This window comes from Coregonus clupeaformis, unplaced genomic scaffold (assembly GCF_020615455.1).
Source record: "Coregonus clupeaformis isolate EN_2021a unplaced genomic scaffold, ASM2061545v1 scaf0120, whole genome shotgun sequence".
NCBI classification, from domain to species: domain Eukaryota; kingdom Metazoa; phylum Chordata; class Actinopteri; order Salmoniformes; family Salmonidae; genus Coregonus; species Coregonus clupeaformis.
In genome coordinates this window covers 462,501-477,500 of record NW_025533575.1, presented here as the reverse complement: position 1 = coordinate 477,500, position 15,000 = coordinate 462,501, and the positions used below count along the sequence as shown (strand labels likewise).

At 46.6% G+C, this 15,000-nt stretch overlaps 1 protein-coding gene across 11 annotated transcripts in view; it reads left to right on the top strand.

The window, feature by feature from the left end:
- Positions 1 to 15,000, top strand: part of LOC121559980 (ELKS/Rab6-interacting/CAST family member 1-like) — a 507,203-nt gene that overhangs the window by 233,896 nt on the left and 258,307 nt on the right. The gene's annotated exons all lie outside the window — the stretch shown is intronic.

Below are 15,000 nucleotides of genomic sequence, written 5' to 3'. Positions count from 1 at the left end.
TGTTGACGCGTACACGCTAATGCACTAGGCTGGCATCTCTTGAGCCCACAGTTAATGGCATGAGTTAGACCCACGTCAATGCCCCTCGGCGAAGGCCTCCTGTCAAAACCCTCCATTATACACACACTCCTGAAGCAGCAACTCAGAGAAGGCCTCCCCTGTCTTATAGCAATGCATCTCCAGCCATGCCAACACCCTGAATACCCTGCCGACCCCCTGAATACCATGCCGACCCCCTGAATACCATGCCAACCCCCTGAATACCATGCCAACCCCCTGAACACCATGCCAACCCCCTGAATACCCTGCCGACCCCCTGAACACCATGCCAACCCCCTGAATACCATGCCAACCCCCTGAATACCCTGCCGACCCCCTGAATACCATGCCAACCCCCTGAATACCATGCCACCCCCCTGAATACCCTGCCAACCCCCTGAATACCATGCCAACCCCCTGAATACCCTGCCAACCCCCTGAATACCATGCCAACCCCCTGAATACCCTGCCGACCCCCTGAATACCCTGCCAACCCCCTGAATACCCTGCCAACCCCCTGAATACCATGCCAACCCCCTGAATACCCTGCCAACCCCCTGAATACCCTGCCAACCCCCTGAATACCCTGCCAACCCCCTGAATACCATGCCAACCCCCTGAATACCATGCCAACCCCCTGAATACCATGCCAACCCCCTGAATACCCTGCCAACCCCCTGAATACCATGCCAATGGGGCCCGTTTAAGTGGGACGGGCGTGTGTGTTTGTGTCCAGTCTTAATTTGGAAAGTAAATAACTCTATGAAGAACAGGTTCCCTTCACTTCAGTTTACATCAGCTGCTTGGCTGGTCTGACACACACACACACACACACACACACACACACACACACACACACACACACACACACACACACACACACACGTTGCTCTGTGTGTGTTCGTGTATGGCGAGGAGTGGTGTGTCATTGCGATGCGTCGATAGGGATTAACAGCACACCACAGCTGTGTCTTTATACCAGCCTACTGGAGAGAGAGCGTCAAACTGGAAGAACCCTGAATGACTGTCATCTGAGGTGGATGGACTGAAGGACGGTAAACAGGGACTCTCACTGCCCAGTATATGGAAGCTGGACAGACTGGGGATCAATGAGGTCACTCACTTTCTGTCCACTGTGGAGTATTGGCCATGGAAGTGTTTCCTCCTTCTCCTCCCTGTCACTCTTAATCACAATAAAACTCACAGCTGTAGAGTCTGTCTCCTAATGGTTTGTTTTACAATAACTTCATTAATAAAGAGCTTTTCATACATTAGACATTTCCCGTTAGTGAACCTGGGCTCTGGACCCAACCATACAATGCCGTCTCCTCCACATCCATTCCTCCCCACCCCAGTCAATGCCTGACTCCACCCCAGGAAGGGTGTAGGGTGGACAGGTCACGGTCTAGGTCCGGCATGGTATCCCCTCCCCTGGTTCTCCCTCGTTCATTTGGGCTATGACCCTATGGGCCCTGGTCAAAAGTAGTGCACTATATAGGGAATAGGGTACTATTTGGGACACAGCCCTGGTCTGGTCCGGTCCGGTCCAGGCTAGGCACCACCAGGCTTCAGACAGGGTGGATCTCCTTAAGTTGCCCCCTTGAGGTTAATTATATCTGGGCTCTAGTAGGGGGCCAACGGGGCTGCTAAGCCTTCCGCTTCCAGGGACTTGCCGACTCATAGAGCCAGTGTGTGTGTGTTCGTGGGTATATTTGTGTGTGAGCGGACATCCAGAGACTTCCAGGCTTATAGAGCCAGGCTCCAGGATCTATGGCCAGGGGACAGCATGCAGGGCCAGGTTGGGGGAGAGGAAGCTGGGGTACAGGCATGAGACTGGATGGGGACCGGTGGTGCTCAATGCTCAGCCTCTTTCTTTAACACACAAACACACGCAGGAAGGCAAGGACATAGCTAATTAGTTATTCCACCTGTTCTACAGCCAGGTCCAATGTTAACCCAGCCCCGGCCACAGGAACACCAGGGGAATAAACCCCACAGCCAGGACAGGAAAGAGAGACTAACAACTATTTAAGGATTAAACCCAGAAGGAGCCAGCCAAGCTAGCCGAGCCAAAATGACATTTTTGGACATTTACCTGGAAATACACTTTTAAATCACTTTTAAATAGTTCTAAAAGTGATGCCTATAGGACTATTGTCCATGCACACTCATAGTGAGCTTGACTCAGGGTTCATTAAGGTCACGCCCCCTGCCTGACCTCCACACACTCATCCTGCTCTGTTTGTTTTCTCTCTTCTCCTCCATCTCTCTATCCTCTCTCCATTTCTGGTGTTCTTCCTCCATCTCTCCATCCTCTCTCCATTTCTGGTGTTCTTCCTCTATCTCTCCATCCTCTCTCCATTTCTGGTGTTCTTCCTCCATCTCTCTATCCTCTCTCCATCTCTGGTGTTCTTCCTCCATCTCTCTATCCTCTCTCCATCTCTGGTGTTCTTCCTCCATCTCTCTATCCTCTCTCCATCTCTGGTGTTCTTCCTCCATCTCTCTATCCTCTCTCCATCTCTGGTGTTCTTCCTCCATCTCTCCATCCTCTCTCCATCTCTGGTGTTCTTCCTCCATCTCTCTATCCTCTCTCCATCTCTGGTGTTCTTCCTCCATCTCTCTATCCTCTCTCCATCTCTGGTGTTCTTCCTCCATCTCTCTATCCTCTCTCCATCTCTGGTGTTCTTCCTCCATCTCTCCATCCTCTCTCCATCTCTGGTGTTCTTCCTCCATCTCTCTATCCTCTCTCCATCTCTGGTGTTCTTCCTCCATCTCTCTATCCTCTCTCCATCTCTAGTGTTCTTCCTCCATCTCTCTATCCTCTCTCCATCTCTGGTGTTCTTCCTCCATCTCTCTATCCTCTCTCCATCTCTGGTGTTCTTCCTCCATCTCTCCATCCTCTCTCCATCTCTGGTGTTCTTCCTCCATCTCTCTATCCTCTCTCCATCTCTGGTGTTCTTCCTCCATCTCTCTATCCTCTCTCCATCTCTGGTGTTCTTCCTCCATCTCTCTATCCTCTCTCCATCTCTGGTGTTCTTCCTCCTTCTCTCCATCTCTGGTGTTCTTCCTCCATCTCTCTATCCTCTCTCCATCTCTGGTGTTCTCTCCATCTCTGGTATTCTCCCCCCTCACCTACATAAATATTCTGACCCTTTGCTATGAGACTCGAAATTGAGCTCAGCTGCATCCTGTTTCCATTGATCATCCTTGATATGTTTCTACAACTAGATTGGAGTCCAGCTGTGGTAAATTCAATTGATTGGACATGATTTGGAAAGGCACACACACCCGTCTATATAAGGTCCCACAGTTGACAGTGCATGTCAGAGCAAAAACCAAGCCATGAGGTCGAAGGAATTGTCCTTAGAGCTCCGAGACAGGATTGTGTCGAGGCACAGATCTGGCGAAGGGTACCAAAAAATTTCTGCAGCATTGAAGGTCCCCAAGAACACAGTGGCCTCCATCATTCTTAAATTGAAGAAGTTTGAGCCAAACTGAGCAACTGTGGGAGAAGGGCCTTGGTCAGGGAGGTGACCAAGAACCTGATGGTCACTCTGACATAGCTCCAGAGTTCCTCTGTGGAGACGGGAGAACCTTCCAGAAGGACAACCATCTCTGCAGCATTCCACCAATCAGGACTTTATGGTAGAGTGGCCAGACGGAAGCCACTCCTCAGTAAAAGGCACATGACAGCCCGCTTGGAGTTTGCCAAAAGGCACCTAAAGACTCTCAGACAATGAGAAACAAGATTCTCTGATCTGATGAAACCAAGATTGAACTCTTTGGCCTGAATGCCAAGCGTCACGTCTGGAGGAAACCTGGCACCATCCCTACGGGGAAGCATGGTGGTGGCAGCATCATGCTGTGGGGATGTTTTTCAGTGGCAGGGACTGGGAGACTAGTCATGATCGAGGCAAAGATGAACGGAGCAAAGTACAAAGAGATCGTTGATGAAAACTTGCTCCAGAGCGCTCAGGACCTCAGACTGGGGCGCAGGTTCACCTTCCAACAGGACAACGACCCTAAGCACACAGCCAAGACAACGCAGGAGTGGCTTCGGGACAAGTCTCTGAATGTCCTTGAGTGGTCCAGCCAGAGCCCGGACTTGAACCCGATCTAACATCTCTGGAGAGACCTGAAAATAGCTGTGCAGCAACGCTCCCCATCTAACCTGACAGAGCTTGAGAGGATCTGCAGAGAACAATGGGAGAAACTCCCCAAATACAGGTGTGCCAAGCTTGTAGCGTCATACCCAAGAAGACTCTAGGTTGTAATCGCTGCCAAAGGTGCTTCAACAAAGTACTGAGTAAAGGGTCTGAATACTTATGTAAATGTAATATTTCCGTTTTTTATTTTTAATAAATTTGCTAACATTTCAAAAACCTGTTTTTGCTTTGTCATTATGGGGTATTGTGTGTAGATTGATGCCGGAAAAAAACGATTTAATCAATTTTAGAATAAGGTTGTAACCTAACAAAATGTGGAAAAAGTCAAGGGGTCTGAAAACTCTCTGAAGGCACTGTAACTGAAAAAACAGTAGCCATTCTCCACTAGCAGTTGAAACACCATCTGGCCTACGACAGAGCTCTTCTGAGTGTTACTGTAAAGACTAAGAGGAGGAGGAGCGAGGAGGAGAGAGAGATAGATGGAGACTAAGGCACTTTCAAGTATTGGAGATCCTCTTCCTGGAGATCTACCGTCCTGTGGGTTTTCAGCCCAACCCTCTTCCTGGAGATCTACCGTCCTGTGGGTTTTCATCCCAACCCTCTTCCTGGAGATCTACCGTCCTGTGGGTTTTCAGCCCAACCCTCTTCCTGGAGATCTACCGTCCTGTGGGTTTTCAGCCCAACCCTCTTCCTGGAGATCTACCGTCCTGTGGGTTTTCAGCCCAACCCACTTCCTGGAGATCTACCGTCCTGTGGGTTTTCAGCCCAACCCACTTCCTGGAGATCTACCGTCCTGTGGGTTTTCAGCCCAACCCACTTCCTGGAGATCTACCGTCCTGTGGGTTTTCAGCCCAACCCTCTTCCTGGGTTAGCTGCTCAACAAGACCTGAATCAGATATGCTAAATTAGGGTTGGACTGAAAACCTACAGGACAGTAGATCTCCAGGAAGAGGGTTGGCAGCCCTGCGCTAGAGTCATACACTATTTTTACAGCACAGCAGTGCAGCACAGCACGCCTCCACTGAGCTGACGAGACCCCTTTCCCCACTATACTAGGAGGACAGACAATCACTCCTTATTTTAGTACTTGCCCTCATGATGTGTGGAGCTGCCAAACCCACTCACCCTGCCCATGTAATGAGCCTATGTAATTAAGGGAACGTAGACTGCACAGATGTAAGTGAACGCGTACCCACGCGGATGAACACACACACACACACGGACGCACACACACACACGGACGCACACACACATCGACCAGGGGTATTTCCATCACACAGTCTCCTCTGTGCTGTGCGATCGGTGACACTGATCACTCAGTGGGTTGTGGATTTACGGCCTGGCTGTGTGAAGAGGACTGGGTCGCTCAAGCGGGTCCAGTGAAAACGTTTGCCCAAGACCACATGAAAATATATACGTCCCCTCCCCTCCCTCCAGACATGACTCAGCAGTCCTATGACACACTTCATAACGCGCACTGGAGAAACAAGACCTAAGAAAGCCCAGGCCCGTTCTCTCTCCGCCTCTTCCCCTCTTTCTCCCTCGTTCTCTCTCTCCCTAATGTTGACCAGGATGAGGTGTTGTCTCGCCCTCTCTCTTCTTCCCTCTCCTCCCCCATTTCTTCCCCTCTTTCTCCAGCCCTGCCCTGCTCTGTGCTGCCCTGTCCCGTACCGCCCCATCTCTCCTCACCCTTGGGTCTCAGAAAAGTCCATGGTTACCAACTTTCCCAAGTCTCTCCTTAACTGCCTTCATCCAACTCTCTCTTTCTCTCTGCCGCTTCCAATTTAGATTTCTTGCCTGATTTCGCTCAAAAAGCTTCTGAGCTGCTCTGTTCTGTTTCTCTGTTCTGTTCTCTCCTGTCCTGTCTGCTTTGCTTCTGCATCTTTCTATAATCTCTCTCTCTGTCTTCTCTCTGTCTTCTCTCCTCTCTGTCTACTCTGCTACTCACTGCTTGTGCTGTGTAGAACTACTTTCATGATCCAATGCATGACACCAACCACACCGGCTTTAAGTGGTGCAAGGTATGAAACTCTTTCTCTTCTTTTGAGTCTTCTTTTGAATATTACATTTCTTTTGACTGCTTTTACTGCTCATTACTTTTTCCCTTTACTACTTGTTGAACTGCTTGTTGAACTGCTTGTTGAACTGCTTGTTGAACTGCTTGTTGAACTGCTTTCTTGGTTAAAATGTTCTAAATGTCACAGTCTGCTTTGTGCCTTCATTCCAATTGAATGTATTCTGTGTGTCTTCATCTTTTGGGGGATTTCAATTAATGATTGTGTGACTTATGGTTTAGGTCTAAACACATAACAGCTCCTGCTCATTTTTGCCAAACGTGTCCCGTCTGCTCATGTTTCATATTTCCCTCAGAGGATGCATCTGCATCTTAGTTTGGGGGAAAATCACAAACAGTGTTTCCCCGGAGTCCTCTCAAAGACTCTTCCATTTACAAAGCACCGTCCATCCATCCGTGATTAGGGAGGCTGTTCGCTCTCTCCTCCCCAGAAGGATGATCCATTCTTAGGGAAGGTTACCCTGACTCTTCCCCTAAAATGATGCTCTGTTCTTGAGGAGACTTTACTCACTGTCCCCCTGAAAGGATGACTTATGAAAAGTCCTCAACACTGAAGAGACCACTGTAAAGTTAACCTAGTCTCTTTTTAACTTAGGCCTCTCTCTCTCTCTCTCTCTCTCTCTCTCTCTCTCTCTCTCTCTCTCTCTCTCTCTCTCTCTCTCTCTCTCTCTCTCTCCCTATCTCCCTCACCCTCCCCCCCTCTCTCTCGCTCTCCCCCATCTCTCTCCACTTCCCTCAATCTCCTGAAGTGTGGTTTAGCTCTTTAAATATGCTAGCTGGTGCAGCGTTCTAAAAGAGAGACTTCTGAGCTCCGGAGCTTTGACTCCAGAATAAACACATGCAAACGTGGAGATGAATAGTCATGCTTGAATCATAGGGTGTTAGTGTGTGTGCGAGTATGTGCGTGTGTGTGTGTGTGTGTGTGTGTGTGTGTGTGTGTACACGCACATGTGCGCGCGTGTGTGTTATGGAATGTGTGAAAATTTGGACAGCCCATACAGATGTATGATCTTAATTTGAACCAGATTGCTACAGCATGAAAATAATCCTGCAGCGACAGGAAATGTATCTTACATTTTTGTAGGGGTTGATACATTATTCGTAAGGGAAAATCAAGTCTGAAATTTCGAAGTGAAAATTACAAACTTCAGAAAAAAGTTGTCCTACAACAGGATGATTTAATTAAGATCCTACATATGTATGAATCACATTATAACAGGAGGCCATTAGTAATATATATGAATCACATTACAACAGGAGGCCATTAGTAATATATATCAATCACATTATAACAGGAGGCCATTAGTAATATATATCAATCACATTATAACAGGAGGCCATTAGTAATATATATCAATCACATTACAACAGGAGGCCATTAGTAATATATATCAATCACATTACAACAGGAGGCCATTAGTAATATGTATGAATCACATTACAACAGGAGGCCATTAGTAATATGTATTAATCACATTATAACAGGAGGCCATTAGTAATATGTATTAATCACATTATAACAGGAGGCCATTAGTAATATGTATGAATCACATTATAACAGGAGGCCATTAGTAATATGTATTAATCACATTATAACAGGAGGCCATTAGTAATATGTATGAATCACATTATAACAGGAGGCCATTAGTAATATGTATTAATCACATTATAACAGGAGGCCATTAGTAATATGTATTAATCACATTATAACAGGAGGCCATTAGTAATATGTATGAATCACATTATAACAGGAGGCCATTAGTAATATGTATTAATCACATTACAACAGGAGGCCATTAGTAATATGTATTAATCACATTACAACAGGAGGCCATTAGTAATATGTATGAATCACATTACAACAGGAGGCCATTAGTAATATGCTCAACTGAGTGTTCATGCTTTGTAAATAATATAGACTTCTCGTTGACAGTTAAGGTATAAGGCACCATACAGCTAGTTCTCATGTTTTCAGTTGGCACAGACATACCGGGCTATTTTAAAGCTTAGCCTGTCAGATTCATATCAACTAGTGTGGGTAGAGAAAACTGTCAAGGTAGTAGTTGGCCTCGGGCACAAACCTAAGATCAGTTTACTCACATCAAATCCTAAACTGAAATGCAAAACTGACCTTAGTTCAGGAAGAACTCTGTATAATAAGCAGGGGATGCTGCAGTTCCTATGAAATGCTGCAGGGGGCAGTGTGAGGGTAGAGGTGTTTGTGTGTTTGGCTGTAGAGAGAGAGAGTGTAATTCAGACTTAGTCAATACCTGTCTGTATTTTATGATTAACCTAGAAAGAGCAAATGAAAAACAAACCTTTCTGTTCTAGAAGAGATTATAGTGCCAAAGAGTTCTGCACCCAAAAGATAGCAACAACCAAAGGAAACCAAAGGCCTTACTTGTTGGGGTTGGCTTTGAGATCCACCTTAGAGGACGAGGTTGCTGCTTTGGCACTGCTTGTCAACTTTGGAGAAAAATAATATTAGGGGGAGAGAGGGAATGAGTGAGAGAGAGGGATGAGAGAGAGGAGGAGAGAGGAGGAGGAGAGAGAGATTGACAGAGATATATGGAGAGAGAGAGAGAGAGACAGAGACAATATGACAATATGACTTACCCGATGATGATTTATTAGTATATATTTTATTTTACCTTTATTTTACCAGGCAGGTCAGTTAAGAATAAATTCTTATTTACAATGACGACTTGGCCAATATTTGATATGTCTTGTCTATTGACAAGAGAGCAGCGTCCCTCTCTATTCTGGGATCTGTAATTATTCTGTAATCTCCTCCTTGATAAAGACAGTTTGAGAATAAATTATTTAGCAATCTGTTAGGCATGTGGGGTCCATTGATTCATGATGTCATCTCATTCTGTTAGTTCTAAAGCTCTGTTCATTCTCAAACTGATTAGAGACATCACATCAACTCCCCTTTTTATCTCACAGTTTTTCAAACTTTTATTTTTCTATTTTGAACACCGTCGACGCATAGTTCCTCATCAGCATTTTCAGCCATTTGGAACACCATGTTCATGTCTTTATAAACCAAGGCTTGCTTTTATTTTCTATTTCTCTGTATAAAAAAAAAAAAAAAAAACGTTTTTTGCTGATGCTGCTTTTTTTGTAAAATATTGTTGTGCTCATCATATTCTCTCTCTTCTTTCTTCTTTGTCTCTTGTTTCACTCTCTGTTTCTTCTCTCATAGCGAGGAAAGGAGGGAAGTATCTGTTTCTTCTCTCATAGCGAGGAAAGGAGGGAAGTATCTGTTTCTTCTCTCATAGCGAGGAAAGGAGGGAAGTATCTGTTTCTTCTCTCATAGCGAGGAAAGGAGGGAAGTATCTGTTTCTGCTCTCATAGCGAGGAAAGGAGGGAAGTATCTGTTTCTTCTCTCATAGCGAGGAAAGGAGGGAAGTATCTGTTTCTTCTCTCATAGCGAGGAAAGGAGGGAAGTATCTGTTTCTTCTCTCATAGCGAGGAAAGGAGGGAAGTATCTGTTTCTTCTCTCATAGCAAGGAAAGGAGGGAAGTATCTGTTTCTTCTCTCATAGTGAGGAAAGGAGGGAAGTATCTGTTTCTGCTCTCATAGCGAGGAAAGGAGGGAAGTATCTGTTTCTTCTCTCATAGCGAGGAAAGGAGGGAAGTATCTGTTTCTTCTCTCATAGTGAGGAAAGGAGGGAAGTATCTGTTTCTGCTCTCATAGCGAGGAAAGGAGGGAAGTATCTGTTTCTGCTCTCATAGCGAGGAAAGGAGGGAAGTATCTGTTTCTTCTCTCATAGCGAGGAAAGGAGGGAAGTATCTGTTTCTTCTCTCATAGCGAGGAATTGGAGGGAAGTATCTGTTTCTGCTCTCATAGCGAGGAAAGGAGGGAAGTATCTGTTTCTGCTCTCATAGCGAGGAAAGGAGGGAAGTATCTGTTTCTTCTCTCATAGCGAGGAAAGGAGGGAAGTATCTGTTTCTTCTCTCATAGTGAGGAAAGGAGGGAAGTATCTGTTTCTGCTCTCATAGCGAGGAAAGGAGGGAAGTATCTGTTTCTGCTCTCATAGCGAGGAAAGGAGGGAAGTATCTGTTTCTTCTCTCATAGCGAGGAAAGGAGGGAAGTATCTGTTTCTGCTCTCATAGCGAGGAAAGGAGGGAAGTATCTGTTTCTTCTCTCATAGCGAGGAAAGGAGGGAAGTATCTGTTTCTTCTCTCATAGCGAGGAAAGGAGGGAAGTATCTGTTTCTTCTCTCATAGCGAGGAAAGGAGGGAAGTATCTGTTTCTTCTCTCATAGCGAGGAAAGGAGGGAAGTATCTGTTTCTGCTCTCATAGCGAGGAAAGGAGGGAAGTATCTGTTTCTGCTCTCATAGCGAGGAAAGGAGGGAAGTATCTGTTTCTGCTCTCATAGCGAGGAAAGGAGGGAAGTATCTGTTTCTGCTCTCATAGCGAGGAAAGGAGGGAAGTATCTGTTTCTTCTCTCATAGCGAGGAAAGGAGGGAAGTATCTGTTTCTTCTCTCATAGCGAGGAAAGGAGGGAAGTATCTGTTTCTGCTCTCATAGCGAGGAAAGGAGGGAAGTATCTGTTTCTGCTCTCATAGCGAGGAAAGGAGGGAAGTATCTGTTTCTTCTCTCATAGCGAGGAAAGGAGGGAAGTATCTGTTTCTTCTCTCATAGTGAGGAAAGGAGGGAAGTATCTGTTTCTTCTCTCATAGCGAGGAAAGGAGGGAAGTATCTGTTTCTTCTCTCATAGCGAGGAAAGGAGGGAAGTATCTGTTTCTGCTCTCATAGCGAGGAAAGGAGGGAAGTATCTGTTTCTTCTCTCATAGCGAGGAAAGGAGGGAAGTATCTGTTTCTTCTCTCATAGCGAGGAAAGGAGGGAAGTATCTGTTTCTTCTCTCATAGCGAGGAAAGGAGGGAAGTATCTGTTTCTTCTCTCATAGCGAGGAAAGGAGGGAAGTATCTGTTTCTTCTCTCATAGTGAGGAAAGGAGGGAAGTATCTGTTTCTTCTCTCATAGCGAGGAAAGGAGGGAAGTATCTGTTTCTGCTCTCATAGCGAGGAAAGGAGGGAAGTATCTGTTTCTTCTCTCATAGCGAGGAAAGGAGGGAAGTATCTGTTTCTGCTCTCATAGCGAGGAAAGGAGGGAAGTATCTGTTTCTTCTCTCATAGCGAGGAAAGGAGGGAAGTATCTGTTTCTTCTCTCATAGCGAGGAAAGGAGGGAAGTATCTGTTTCTTCTCTCATAGCGAGGAAAGGAGGGAAGTATCTGTTTCTGCTCTCATAGCGAGGAAAGGAGGGAAGTATCTGTTTCTTCTCTCATAGCGAGGAAAGGAGGGAAGTATCTGTTTCTTCTCTCATAGCGAGGAAAGGAGGGAAGTATCTGTTTCTTCTCTCATAGCGAGGAAAGGAGGGAAGTATCTGTTTCTTCTCTCATAGCGAGGAAAGGAGGGAAGTATCTGTTTCTTCTCTCATAGCGAGGAAAGGAGGGAAGTATCTGTTTCTTCTCTCATAGCGAGGAAAGGAGGGAAGTATCTGTTTCTTCTCTCATAGCGAGGAAAGGAGGGAAGTATCTGTTTCTTCTCTCATAGCGAGGAAAGGAGGGAAGTATCTCTAGTACCACACATGCTTCTGGACTGCTATTGTCGCTTTCTCTATGTGCTCCTGTGCGATTGGGGAGACCCTATGCACCTGTACCCTCTCACAGGGAAAGAGACATGACTGCCAGGCCAACTCACCCTAGGCCTTTATACGTGACTGACTTTAGTTTTGGAGTTCAAGCTATCTTTTTACTGAGTTTGTACTTTTAGACAGTAAACTGACTCATGTTCATACAGTGGGGAGAACAAGTATTTGATACACTGCCGATTTTGCAGGTTTTCCTACTTACAAAGCATGTAGAGGTCTGTAATTTTTATCATAGGTACACTTCAACTGTGAGAGATGGAATCTAAAACAAAAATCCAGAAAATCACATTGTATGATTTTTAAGTAATTAATTTGCATTTTATTGCATGACATAAGTATTTGATACATCAGAAAAGCAGAACTTAATATTTGGTACAGAAACCTTTGTTTGTCTCATCAGACCACATGACCTTCTCCCATTCCTCCTCTGGATCATCCAGATGGTCATTGGCAAACTTCAGACGGGCCTGGACATGCGCTGGCTTGAGTAGGGGGACCTTGCGTGCGCTGCAGGATTTTAATCCATGACGGCGTAGTGTGTTACTAATGGTTTTCTTTGAGACTGTGGTCCCAGCTCTCTTCAGGTCATTGACCAGGTGCTGCCGTGTAGTTCTGGGCTGATCCTCACCTTCCTCATGATCATTGATGCCCCCACAAGGTGAGATCTTGCATGGAGCCCCAGACCGAGGGTGATTGACCGTCATCTTGAACTTCTTCCATTTTCTAATAATTGCGCCAACAGTTGTTGCCTTCTCACCAAGCTGCTTGCCTATTGTTCTGTAGCCCATCCCAGCCTTGTGCAGGTCTACAATTTTATCCCTGATGTCCTTACACAGCTCTCTGGTCTTGGCCATTGTGGAGAGGTTGGAGTCTGTTTGATTGAGTGTGTGGACAGGTGTCTTTTATACAGGTAACGAGTTCAAACAGGTGCAGTTAATACAGGTAATGAGTGGAGAACAGGAGGGCTTCTTAAAGAAAAACTAACAGGTCTGTGAGAGCCGGAATTCTTACTGGTTGGTAGGTGATCAAATACTTATGTCATGCAATAAAATGCAAATTAATTACTTAAAAATCAAACAATGTGATTTTCTGGATTTTTGTTTTAGATTCTGTCTCCCACAGTTGAAGTGTACCTATGATAAAAATTACAGACCTCTTCAAGCTTTGTAAGTAGGAAAACCTGCAAAATCGGCAGTGTATCAAATACTTGTTCTCCCCACTGTACATATCCAGGTGAGACATATATAAACATAGACAGGGCACTACTACAGCTAACCCTCTCCACCACTCCCATATCCCCCTCTCCTCTCCCATATCCCCCTCTCCTCTCCCATATCCCCCTCTCCTCTCCCATATCCTCCTCTCCTCTCCCATATCCCCCTCTCCTCTCCCATATCCCCCTCTCCTCTCCCATATCCCCCTCTCCTCTCCCATATCCTCCTCTCCTCTCCCATATCCTCCTCTCCTCTCCCCTAGCCTCCTCTCCTCTCCCTTATCATCCTCTCCTCTCCTCTCCCCTAGCCTCCTCTCCTCTCCCATATCATCCTCTCCTAATCTATCCTCCTCTCCTATCCTCCTCTCCTATCCCCCTCTCCTATCCTCCTCTCCTATCCTCCTCTCCTTTCCACCTCTCTTCTATCCTCCTCTCCTATCCCCCTCTTATATCCTCCTCTCCTATCCCCCTCTCCTATCCTCCTCTCCTATCCTCCTCTCCTATCCTCCTCTCCTTTCCACCTCTCTTCTATCCTCCTCTCCTATCCTCCTCTCGTCTATCCCCCTCTCCTATCCTCCTCTCCTATCCTCCTCTCCTATCCTCCTCTCCTTTCCACCTCTCTTCTATCCTCCTCTCCTATCCCCCTCTCCTATCCCCCTCTCCTATCCTCCTCTCCTGTCCTCCTCTCGTCTATCCCCCTCTCCTATCCTCCTCTCCTATCCTCCTCTCCTATCCACCTCTCTCCTCTCCTCTCTTATCCTCTTCTCCTCTCCCCTATCCTCCTCTCCTATCCACCTCTCTCCTCTCCTCTCTTATCCTCTTCTCCTCTCCCCTATCCTCCTCCCCTCTCCTCCTCTCCTCTCCTCATGGTGGGTGGTGTGAGGTAGTAACATTTGTAGTTGTGATATAAGCAAAGCACCTGGCGGTTCACAAACACAAACACAGAGCGCCGGGCGGTTCACAAACACAAACACACAGCGCCAGGCGGTTCACAAACACACACACAGAGCGCCGGGCGGTTCACAAACACAAACACAGAGCGCCAGGCGGTTCACAAACACACACACAGCACCGGGTGGTTCACAAACACACACACAGAGCGCCAGGTGGTTCACAAACACAAACACAGAGCGCCAGGCGGTTCACAAACACACACACAGCACCTGGCGGTTCACAAACACAAACACAGAGCGCCGGGCGGTTCACAAACACAAACACACAGCGCCAGGCGGTTCACAAACACATACACACAGCACCGGGTGGTTCACAAACACACACACAGAGCGCCAGGTGGTTCACAAACACAAACACAGAGCGCCAGGCGGTTCACAAACACACACACAGCACCGGGTGGTTCACAAACACAAACACAAGAGTGCCGGGCGGTTCACAAACACAAACACAGAGCGCCAGGCGGTTCACAAACACACACACAGAGCGCCAGGTGGTTCACAAACACAAACACAAGAGTGCCGGGCGGTTCACAAACACAAACACAGAGCGCCAGGCGGTTCACAAACACACACACAGAGCACCGGGCGGTTCACAAACACACACACAGAGCACCGGGCGGTTCACAAACACACACACAGAGCACCGGGCGGTTCACACCCAGAAGTGTTATAATGTAGAACAGGTTCTTCATGAGGTTAGTACCTCAAATGTGGAGAGTTCACACACACGTCTCGAGTTCACACACACTTCTCAAGTTCACACAAACACACAAACACACACACAGCGCCTTGAAGGATCACACACACACACACTGCATGAAACAGCCAAGAATACACTCTCCTCTTCTCCCCCTCTCAACACCTTCAGGAGGAAAAGTATTCTCTTTTGTTTG